This window comes from Misgurnus anguillicaudatus, chromosome 22 (genome assembly GCF_027580225.2).
Source record: "Misgurnus anguillicaudatus chromosome 22, ASM2758022v2, whole genome shotgun sequence".
In the NCBI taxonomy this organism is placed as follows: domain Eukaryota; kingdom Metazoa; phylum Chordata; class Actinopteri; order Cypriniformes; family Cobitidae; genus Misgurnus; species Misgurnus anguillicaudatus.
The window spans coordinates 1,273,332-1,280,133 of record NC_073358.2 but is presented as its reverse complement, the minus strand read 5'-3'; the positions used below and the strand labels follow the sequence as shown (position 1 = coordinate 1,280,133).

Here is a 6,802-nt window from a genome sequence, read left to right as displayed (position 1 = left end):
CGGTAACACTTTAAAATAAGGTTACCACTTATACAGCCTTTATTAATCTTTGTTAATGTTAATTTCAAAAATTACTTATACTTTATTAAAATCTTGTTAACATTAGTTAATGAACTCTGAACTAACATGAACAAGCAATTAAAGCTTAAATTTTTATTAACTAACATTAACAAAGATGAATAAATACTGTAACAAATGTATTGCTCATGGTTTGTTCAAGTTAGTTAATACATTAACTAATGTTAACTAATGAACCTTATTGTAAATTGTTACCGAAATCACAATGCATTTAAAGACAATTCATGAACAATCTATTAAATAAAATGACAATTTACACAAATTGATTGTACATTTGTTTTGTACAGGTATTAAAACTTAAGCATATATTTTATAAATTAATGTCACTGTGTGCTTAATGGCAAAAGGGTATTGAACATTGAGGAGAAAAAAAAAACGCAAACAGTTGTCACAGAGTGACTATGCGGGGCGGAACCAAAAGGAGAGTGAAGAGGTTCCGCCCGGACCGGTTTGTACAGACACCGGCACTTCCGGGTTCCCCGGGAATCCCCGCACTCACTGAAACAAGGCACAGCTGTGTGAGTGACATGGCGAGCGATGATTGGGCAAGCCACGCCATGGAGGAGGATATAAAGAGAGAAGGTAGAAGTTACTGGAAGGGTTGCAGAGTCCGAAGAGTCCGCAGGCTCTGCTGATCCGGCGACCGCTAGGTAGCGGGCGGAAAGAGTGCGGGGCTGGTCCGGGCGAAAGGACGGCGTGGTTGTGTATAGGAAGTTACTTGTCAGAGTGAAGTTTGATCGCGTTGATATACGCTGCAGATGCCGGCTGGGTTGTTAGTTGTTCGGGTGCTGAAATACATAGTTCTGCTACGGCTGGGAGCTGTGGAGGGAGAAGAAACACTGTTCAACAGTCAAGTAAGAACCTCTTGAAACGGAAATACACAAAGCTTTCTTAAGTGTTGTGCTGTGTCCTTGTCGTCTGTACTCACCTTAGAAGGGTCTTGGACCTTTGTGAATGCCATCAGGGGCCGCCGCGTCGGTGTGTGCCCAACCCACCCAGATACGCTCTGTAGCGGTGTTCCAGCTGGAGTCACGTGGAAACCCCTCCAACGTCCCTGGCCCCGTAATACTCCCCCTGAGGGCGAGAAGTGAGATTTTTAGATTCCCTTTCCCATTCCCCACTTTAGTTTTAAAAAAATTTAAATAAAGTTTCTATTTTTATATTTTACTTATCTCTGGTTTGTCTGGTCATTGGGGTGCTTTGGGACCTCCTCGAGGTGGAACTAGGAGGAGCGTGATCCGCGACAGGGGCGGTCCGCTTCTCCGACCTGTGACACAGTCATTCCACAGCCTGTGATGTCAATGTCTTCCACATATTAAGTTCACATTGTCCATTATAAAGTTGATACTTTCAGATTTGAGAAGATCAGGAGAGCCGTTGAACACTATGGTTGGTGTGGGACCTTTGGGTTCCTGAAAAACAAACATTTCACCTTTTAAGTGCTTCTTACCAATTAACAGAAGCCATCAAATAGACTTAAAATTATCCCATAATAACACAAATAAAGTATGACAACTAGGCAAGCGACACTCACGCAAAAACAAGACTCATAATAAATGATGTGGAGCTGTATGCTATTTAAGGGTAAACAGAGTAATATTTTTATATTTGCATTGAATGTTACTTTAAATAAAGTGCCTCAAATGCTAACTAAATTACAGAAGACTATACCTACACTATTTACACAGTCAAGGAAGCTGGGATTTTCTTGAAATAATGCTTGCAATAACATAAGTGCAGCATTCCTCACCAGACCTACAAAGATACAAATTATTGTACATTAGGTACAGATATCAATTACAGGGACATTTTACTCAAAAAAGAAAACTCATTCACTCACTCGTTATTTCAAACGTTCACAGCTTTCTTTCTTCAGCAGAACACTAACACAAAAAAGATTTTGAAGAATGTCTGTAACTGAACAACTCTGCTAGCAATTTAATGGACACAAAACCAATGCAGGTCAATGGGCACCATTGTTGTTCGATTACCATACTTTTTCAAAATGTCTTCTGTTGTGTTCTGCTGAAGAAAGTGACGACAATTTTCATTTGTGGGTAAACTTTAACTCTTTCTCAGCCAGCGTCTCTTAATTAACAAGTTTACTCTTCAATGGCAAGGAAAAAGTTTATACTAACATTATTTTCATATTTTCACTTATACAATTTATAGGTGCTAGAACCTTTACATTGACAATGCAAATAAGGCTACTTTACACTGGACAAAGAACTTCTGTGGTTTCCTCTCCAATGAGATTGGCGTAGAGATGTTTTTTACTTCCTTCTTTTGCACTCCTGATGATGTTTGGGGCCATTTTATTTAGAGATGTTTCCATGTTCTTCACCAAGTCTGTTCCAAACCTCATTGTCATTCCATGCAGCATCTTAAAACACAAAATCTTTATACATCCACTTTCAGACAAACAAGTTCCTTAAAGTCTACATTTACTTGAGGTTGCAATTGATGTATTTTTCAAAACACAATGTTCAATAAAAAAAATAGTGTGAAATATACAGAATTATACTTTACAGTCTTTAATGCTAAATTCTAAATGAAATACATACAGTAAGAATTATCATTAAAGCTACAAAACACAGATTTCTTTAATTTTGCTCTTTGATGAACATTAGTGACAGTCGGGTTTACGAGGTCTTTTAAGCACCTTACCTTTTTGCATCAATGGGGTTTATATTTTAAAACCAGTGACGTGTCTGACCATTTATTAACCTTGGTTATCTGTGGGGGAGAGGAAAAAAGCATAAATTACACTTCACAAACCAAATACACATAAAAACCTGAACACGTTTGGTTTTTAAAACATTTGAATGTTAAATGTAAGTGTCTACCATCACATTAATTATTTGTGTGCATCACAGAAAACATATCTAGACTTGTTGCGGATACGAACGCTGCACTGCAATCGTGCATTTATAATACAGACCGGCGGAATGTTCTCAACTGTGGCCAGCAGTTTCCACTTTCCTTCCGAGTTTAGCTCCAACCCTGATAAAACACTCGTGAACAAGCGAAAAATACTCACGGAATATGTGTAAAACTGCGACAAACATTTACATATAATTTCCCTTCTACCGTCTTCCACCCGGTTCCTTTGACCACGCGCTTCACTGAAATTACTGTCTCGAATTTCGTCTCCTTACAACACAGCTGTCTTATTCTGATTGGCAATTTAATTGAAAATGACAAAGAAATAAAGCAGGACTGTAACGTAATTCATTAAAACCCGGAACAAAATGTATTTAACAGAGCTTTTATAACTGACGGTTGACGAAGCCCGTCAAGTGCTTCAACGTTACCAGCAGTATTTTTTAACTGAGGTAAATATTATAAATGTAGCTTCTAGTATCACTATTTAGCACAACACATACTCTAACAAAATAAATATTAATTAATTATACTAAATGTTTCAGTAATATCGTTTCAAAAATTGAAAGTTTACTTACCTCAGGGACAGGGTACAAACAAGCAGAAATGCCGGCCGGAGTCCGAACTCCTCACCTCAGTTTGAAAAAAAACTGTCACGTCACGAGGCTCATCTTCGCTTATGGTGCAACGCATATGTACGCCACCAGAGGGCACTTTTGCGATTATTTGTTTTTAATGCCCCTTCAGGTTAAATTAAACAAACATTGACAATTTAGAATGTACAAAATAAAGAAAACACCTGGTAATTCACCAAAAACGCAAACTGCACTGTAAGTTTCATGCTAATGTACAAACTTGCATAAAAAAGCTCACAGGAAATAAATCATACACTAAATATTAATAGCCTATTTGTTGACTCTCTCTTTATTTGACCACAGCCTATTGACACAAAAAGGTTTTTGAATGATTTGTGTAGGTTTGTAAATTAGTTGTGTAGGTCTGCAATTATTGTGTAATCTTTAGTTTACACTTCAGTCACAAAACGTGAATTATAGAACCATTTGAATAAAAATGGTTATTTGCCTTCCAAGGGTTCTACATGGAACCCTTTTTTTGGTAAAAGGTTCTATTGGCCAAGTATAGAACCCCACGGTTCTATATAGAACCTCAAGGAACCTTTTTTTTTTAGAGTGTACAGTCTTAAAGTGGTCTGTCTCAATGTCAAATTAAACAATAAAAGAAAAACATATATGTAACATATATTGACATTGTTTTTGCTCTGCGTTAACAGGTATAGTTCTGTCATGCTTTGTCAGATTCCAACAATTGTTCCAATTGTTTTGAAGTTTTTTAATAGAGAATGTTAAAATATAAATGACACATTTTTAGCATTTGTTCATCCCAACTCAATTTGCCAGCACAGGTCACAAATGATGCAGCAGCAAACAGAAATGGAAAAAGAACAAGGTCTTCTAAAGGCAAAACCATTTATAAAACTATGGCTGATGGTTCTGTTGAAAATGTAAACAGGCTTTTGTAGACATACATTTGCATATAGCATATATATTATCCAAATCCATGCTGATTAGAGCATTAAAAACTTGAAAAATTTTACATTTAGGTAAATTTAGAACAGATAAAAGTGTGCGTTTAATTTGCGATTAATCGCGAGTTAACTCATGAAATCATGCCATTAATCGCAATTAAATATTTTAATCTATTGACAGCCCTAATAAACATACAATATATGAAATAAAAGAACAGACCCTCTGCTTTCAAACAAAAAAATCTGTTTCATCCTACCTTCATGTCTTCTGTTTTTATCACCTCTCAAATATTTGTACGTTTCGTCAAAAACACCAAATTTTGAGCAAAAAGCTGAGATAATTCCATTTTTGTGAACGACTTTTGATAGAGATCAGATGCAGAGCGATCTTTAAAACATACACGGACATACAGCTGTTTGCCCTAAGGCAATACTTCTGGTTTTTATAAGTTGCGGAATAGTCTACCGATTTTCAAACTGTTTGGTTTCTTACAAACGTTATTAAAGTGACTATAATTCTGGATGCTTTAACATGATTCATAAAAATTAGTCAATAAGTATGCAGTGTCATAGGTACATCTCTGACGTTTATAACAAACCAAACCGTTTGAAAATCGGTAGAAAATTAAACAAGTTATGGTCATTTAAAAGTACATGCTCCATTAAACACAATGCTACGAGTGAGCGAGCACCCTGTGGTAAGATGCGGACATTTCATTCAATTGTCCAGCAGCGCGGGCGAGACATCTAGCCTTTATACATATCTATGGGTTTCCATGAGATCATATTGAAATTAATACATAGCTTTCACTTTTTTTATCATTCAACAATTTGAATTTTTACTGTTTTTGGATCAGTGGATGCTTCAGTGTTTTATAAGTTGGGTAAGAGCGACACCTAGTGGATAGTAGTGGAAATATGGATTGCTTTATTATTTTACAGCTATTATTTATGCTATTATAGCAACATTACACACTATGGTTTAAAAAATGGCATCAGAAAGAACGTGACCTTTAATTGACAAGATAACTCGTCAATGTCTGGGAAAGAGTTAAAACTTACGCAGCAAGCAATAGCCGTCATTTCACTGTCTAGGTTAACTATAAATCTGATATGGTCCAGCTATGAGAAACCCACTTCCAGCCAATCTAAACTTGAATTTGGTTACATGTGTTTATAAAAAAACTTGAGATATGTCTGATATTTCATCATGTAAGGAAAGTCAACGGTGATTACACAGTGTTTGGTATATTGGTGATATAGTTAGCCTACACATCTGGGCCATGTTTTAACAACTGTTAGACGTCTATTAAGCGCAAAATTACTTGCTGAGAATTTGTTCAGGTTTATATTTTGTCACACTGGATGAAAAAGTGACACAATTATCCTGCAATGCTCAATTACTTCCATATGGACAATTGTAACCATGTGTCCATAACTTTGTTAGGAATGAGATAAATCATCTATCACCGTGTGTGCCACAACATCATCTTGGAAAAATTGAGTCGCCAATCTTGTCTGAATTATCAGGCACTGTTCAAGTCATTCAGAAGTTTCTGTAATGCAAATCAGTCTCTCAAAAGACAAATTAGCCACTCTCAAAAGAGCAAACGTCCCCACGTCAGTCCAGCGCCGGCCAAAGGTGTAACTCTATAAATGGCTGACTTTGATTAATAAAACATATCTGACCGCAGATGATCTGCACGGGACACCTCTGAGCATCTCTGGGGTGATAAAGAAACAAGCGGGTGTCGCTGGCGGTGATGAGAAAAACCTCTGTGCCCGCTGTGCCAACTGAAGCTCCAGATGTGTCAATTATTCATACTGGAATCTGCCCACAGCGGCCCCGCACATCTACAGTCACTGAATATGAAAACTGGCGGAGTGAAATGGAGGTTATTCAGAAGTACACACATCAGGTTTGAATAAGGCCATACACGTTGTCAGATTCTTTACATTGGGTTTGAAACACATTTGCCGCAATGATGTTGAGAAATACGCTGGTGCAAAAATAAAACACTGCAGGGTTGAGAGAGAATCTGTTTAGTATTATTCAGTAAGAAAGCTCATCTTGTGTACTGTATGTTTAAAGATGCAATTATTTTATAACACTCCAGTACAAGAGTCAGCATTTTTGATTATTTGCTGGCCGGTGTTTGTCACATGATGATGAATATGACATCAAAAGACCTAAATTATACTTCAATACAGAGAAGCTATATTCTGTGGTTCACCAACGTAGTAAAATGTCATAATCACATCATGTTGAATTGTGTGTGGAGATGTTTAAAGTCA

At 36.9% G+C, this 6,802-nt stretch overlaps 2 long non-coding RNA genes across 2 annotated transcripts; both read right to left on the bottom strand.

Annotated features, from left to right (window-relative positions):
* Positions 1-1,057: 1,057 nt before the first annotated feature.
* On the bottom strand, positions 1,058-1,937 carry LOC141358936 (uncharacterized). The gene is made up of 3 exons (XR_012365479.1): positions 1,919-1,937; positions 1,754-1,833; positions 1,058-1,490 (listed from the first exon to the last, which is right to left on the bottom strand). It is a non-coding gene; the product is annotated as an uncharacterized lncRNA (long non-coding RNA).
* A 371-nt stretch (positions 1,938-2,308) lies between these two features.
* LOC141358937 (uncharacterized) lies at positions 2,309-3,926 on the bottom strand. The gene is made up of 3 exons (XR_012365480.1): positions 3,540-3,926; positions 2,746-2,814; positions 2,309-2,461 (listed from the first exon to the last, which is right to left on the bottom strand). It is a non-coding gene; the product is annotated as an uncharacterized lncRNA (long non-coding RNA).
* Positions 3,927-6,802: the final 2,876 nt, after the last annotated feature.